This window comes from Phyllostomus discolor, chromosome 5, assembly GCF_004126475.2.
Source record: "Phyllostomus discolor isolate MPI-MPIP mPhyDis1 chromosome 5, mPhyDis1.pri.v3, whole genome shotgun sequence".
Lineage (NCBI taxonomy): Eukaryota > Metazoa > Chordata > Mammalia > Chiroptera > Phyllostomidae > Phyllostomus > Phyllostomus discolor.
In genome coordinates this window covers 14748544-14753691 of record NC_040907.2, presented here as the reverse complement: position 1 = coordinate 14753691, position 5148 = coordinate 14748544, and positions in this window count along the sequence as shown.

The window sequence follows — 5148 nt, the reverse complement described above, 5'->3', positions numbered from 1 at the left end:
CTCTGGCGTTGGACCTGGGATCTATTGTTCTAAATAAATGTCTCAGGTGACCCTCCTGTAACAAGGCCAGTACTAGGCAAGGAGTAGGATTTAGGGACTCCTAGATCAGATGACCTCTGAGGGCTTTTCTAGCTAAGACATTCTACCTTTGTGACTGCAATGATTGACTACATCACAGGTGGCAAACACAAGGCCTGTGGGTGGAATCCAGCCCTCCACCTTGTGTTAACCCGGCGGCAGCGCTGAGCTCCTTGCCCCTAGTTAAGGAGTTGTTACATTTACACAGTCCTAAAATTACATTCGGCCCTTTGAAGGCAACCGCGAGGCTGATGTGGCCCCCGGCGAAAATGAGTTTGACACCCCTGGACTACATTGTAGAGCAGAGTTTTTCAAAAACTGCAGACTTGGCCCTCACCAGTGTGACTCAGTTGGTTAGGCATTGTCCTGCAAAGCGAAGCATCACTGGTTCAGTCCCAGGTCAGGGCACATGCGTGGGTTGCAGCCTGGTCCCCAGTCAGGACATGTATGGAAGGCAACCAATCACTGTATCTCTCGCATGATGTGTGTCTCCCTCTCTTTCTCCCTCCCTCCACCCCCCTCTAAAAACAAAAAATAAAATGCAAAAGACAGAAACACACTCTAGGAAACCACTTCCAGACAGCCATCGCAGTGTTAAAAGGGCCGAAAGTCCTGTTAGCAAAGCGTTCCGTTTACCAGGGTAACTGAGGGAGTCCAGAAATCATTTTCTGCGTAAATTGTTGAATGCCTTTGCCTTTCAAGCTACTGTCGGAAGCTAGGTAACTGATGTATTTACCACAGGGCAAATTAAATCAACTGACAAATGTAATTACATAGCATCTTGAAAGTTAAGTTCCTCAACTGGTACAATCACAACTCATCCTTTTGTTCAGATTTGTGAAAACAAACCATCTGTATTTGTTTCCTAACCTCTCCGGGATCTGCACCTTGAGCAGTCAAGTTCAAGTGTTCCTGGTGCCCCTGGGTGCCTAAGGCTGGATTCCCCTCAGACAACTACAAACTGGTTTCCATAACAAGCTGCTCTAAAAGAGGTTCTGTACCCCCAGGCACCAGCTAGGTCCCTAGCGGCAGGCAGCTTAACCTGTTTGTGGGTGGTTTGCAGGCCCAGACCTCACCACTCACCTAGGAAGCCTGGGCCTTAACCCTTTAGGACTCAGGCCTCTGGCAGCCTTCTCATGGGGTCTGCACCCACTGGCTGGCGGGAGCACTTCAGCCCACGTGTGGGATTTAATAGACTGGGACTAGCAGGTGGTTGAACTTTAGTAAAAGGAAAAAGCACGAGATTCAGAAGATAAAGGGTCATACACAAAACCCAACGGGCGTCTGCTCTCGAGGGCCACAGAAGCTGCAGTTTGCCTGTTAATTCGCCTCCGCCACGACGCTAGCAGGGGGAGCAGAGAAATGAGAATGTGCGTGACCTTTTCCAGCTCAGCATGCTCCCCGGTACACCACAGGATCTAACGGCTTGAAGATGCCACGCAAGGACCGTACAGCTGCCGGACAGAGGGCCAGACAACAGGACAGAGCCCTCTCCCGGGGCCGCTCCGTGGAGCCGACATTCCTGACACCTAGTGCTGGCTGCACCCGGAACATGGCAGATTACAAAGCCGCTGTAACATGAGAACACAATTAAGAGGGAAAAAAGCAAGTTAAAATTATAGCTGGTTTCCTCAATTACATTCCTAAAAATAAAAATAAAAATAAAAAGCCTAGCCCTGACAGTGTGGCTCAGGTGGTTGAGCTTCAACCCACAAAGTGACAAGGTCGCCAGTTCAATTCCCAGTCTGCACATGCGCCTAGGTCGCAGGTTCCGTGCCCGGTCCAGGCACCTACAACAGGCAACTAATCAGATGTTTCTCTCACCTCTCTTTCTCCCCTTCCACCTCTGACAATAAATAAAATCTTTAAAAAACAACAAACCTACAAGGTAAATTAAATTAGCAGTGTTTGCTACCTTCTCTTTCCTATGGGGGAGAGCCAATTGTCCTCAGTCATGTGATTGTCATGTATGACTCCTGACTGAAGTCACTTGGCACAAAGTGCTTGCGGGCTGGTATTTTCTACCAGCAGTTCGAAACAGTACCATACGCATGTATGCAGAATGTACTCGAGTTTTGATTACATCTTTAAAAAGAAAGCTCTACTACTCTCACCTGGGTTTTGACCTCTCCCTTTTAGCCACCCTGTGTAGATAAAAATGCCAAGTACAGCGAGCTAAGTGGCTTCCCCAGTTGTGCCCAACTCCCCCCTTCTCGTGTCCCGTGGCCCCTGCCAGAGCCTCCACTAGTGGGTTCCTCTCCTCTACCTTTGCTCGTTCTAGCGCACGGTTTTCCTGCAGTTTCTCAGCCGACTGACCGGGACCCCCTAGTTAGTGTGTGCACGGCTGGCTGACCCCAACACCTGTCTGCCTGCTGCTGAAGTTCCACCGGTGACTGCCCTGTACCTACCCCCATGGCCTTCACATAGTTGTCTTGTCCCCAAATGGCAGAATGTTTAACTATTTGACCTCTAGGCAATAATACAAACAGCAACCCTTAGTAAAGGTGATAATCAGAAGGCCACAGCCACAAATTGTCAAATACCCCAGGATGAGGGTAGGTATTATTGCCCTAGAGGGTAACTACCAGACTAGCACATTCGATCTGCAAAATAGCACCCAGTATTTCTGGGCCTTGCACAGTATATAGACAAATGCCCACCAGGGACACTTGCTCTGAAGACAACCCCAGTGGGATATGGGGGGAGAGGGTCACTTAACATTGACCAAAGTTTTCACAGGTAGCAGCTGAAGAAATGAGAATAACCACACAGCAAGAATTTCACAAAACTAAATTTATTGAAGAACTCTCCTGGGATGTTATATCCTCCCTGCTTTGTGCTTTGTTCTGGGGTCAGTTGTGGGCAGTGCTCCTATACTTCAGTGTGGGCAGACAAGTCACCCGCAGATCTCAGTGAAAGTCCCTCATGCAGAAGTTCCCGGGCGATCCCATTAACTTACTTGCACTCTCAACCCAAACGTCAATGCTCCTGCCTGAGGGCAGGATCTGTTTGGGACCCAGCTTCTAGCCAGAGCCGAGGGGAAGCTTTCCTGGTAGTGACTGCTCTAAACTGGCTACGGACAAATGCCTGCCTGCTCCGGAATGCCCGCCTGCTCCGGTCCCCAAGAGGTTTCATGACTCACCTCAAATATAGCTAGAGTTACGACTAAAATCCAGCTAGATGCCTGAAATCCCAAGGGTCCTTTGCTGACTGGGCCAGGAGCCCGGGCAGTTTAATTTTAAAATGGGGAAGTCACCCTGGCCTGGTGGCACAGCCGGTTGGAATGTCGTCCTGTACACGGAAAGGTTGTGGGTTCGAGCCCGGGTCAGGTGCATGTGGGGGGCAGGCAGGTTGATGCTGTTAAAATTAAGTAGTAATACAAACGTAAGAACATGTTATACGCAGCAAACGGCAATCAGTCAAGTGCACAAGGACGAAGTAACGTTAGAGAGACTGCCACCTCCCACGTTTCTGCAACGCTTTAGGTAGAACTAGCAAGTGCTCTCCATTGCCCCTGTAAGATATGCTGACACCCACAGCACCCACCGCCCCGCATGTTAGCTAGTCGCTCACCAGGAGCTCGTGTGTTCTCGCCCTGGCTGGGTAGCTCAGTTGGTTAGTGTCATCCTGATTCGCCAAGGTTGCGGGTTCGACCCCTGGGTCAGGGTGCGTACAAGAGGCAACCGATGAATGCAAAAAGTGGAGCAACAAATCATTGTTTCTCTCCCTCCCTCTCTTTAAAATCAACAAAAATTTTTTTTGAAGTTTGTTCTCAAAAATATTTATTCCAGCTGTAGTTGTTAGTGGAATTACAGAAGTTAAAATGAGTTAGGTTCTCCCCCTAAAAATGAAGTTGAATCACAGGAATCAAAACTCCTTCAGAAGTTTTCACCCCACCCGCAAGGCGACAGCCCTGGCCCATCAGTAAGACTGAGGAGTGGGTGCACACGGACATTCTAAGTAATACAGAGCACACGGCAACGCGTTTCACGATTCTCACCTCGGACCTACTGAATCTGGTCTTGCTGGATAAAAAGACTTTATTATCAGGAAGACAAAAATACATCACATCTCCATAAAAAGTCAGGCACACCAAGTAATCTGAGTTTTAAAAACACCTACAAAGGCAGCTAACAGATGACAGCATGATGAACAGCTACGAAAAGGCGGCCCACAGACAACCAAACTCATTAGTCACAACAGAGCAGGTTACTGAACAGAATTCACACGTGCTCGAAATGTCAACTCAAGAGTGGCGATGCGAACCACTGGCCAAGTACTGTGTTTGTGGTCAGAGAAATAGTAGCTTTACAATGTCACTGCTTCGGTGACCTAGAAATGTACAAGTGAGAAAGTGCCACTTCCACGCCACAGCGGGGCTGGGGGTGGGGCGGCCAACTGGTTAAGAGAAACATTTCTCTTACACCAAAACACGAAACTCACCCTTTCTGAACAATGCGTGCCTGGTACAAGTCTAGACCCTCTGAGGGATATTACTGTTACTATTGCCTCCGTGATACAGTAAGAAAACGGAGGCCATCAGGTTAACTTGCTTTAGGCTAACACGTCTAAAAAACAGGGTGGGAAGTCGAATCCAGGCAATTTGCCTCAAAGACCACCCTCTCCTACACTTACACGGCATCTCAACAGCATTACAGACACATTTTAAAGGAAAACTGAATGAATAGTTAAAGCAAAAGTTAACCCCAAGCCTCACACCAAAGCCTGTGATCCCCTCACCAGACACCAGTGTTAGAATCGGAGTAGAGGGGAGCCTCCAGGAACGTGGGAGCACTGCACCCCACCTTTAGTTAAGGCTCTAATCCCAGCCCCAGTCACCCCTTCCCCTCTAAAATCCACTCCGATGCCTACGGCACCACAGCCCGCCAACAAGGGTGTGGTGCGCCCAGGCAGCGCTGCGAAGCTCGGGCTTAGATCTGCCGGGAAACGTGGGCATCCACTCAGAGGAAGACGGGGTTGTTACCGCCATTCCCATCGAGGCTTTAAGTCGCTTGCAGTCCAAGGACTTGAACACGGCCAGGCTCCTTTCACAGAACACACACAGTAATG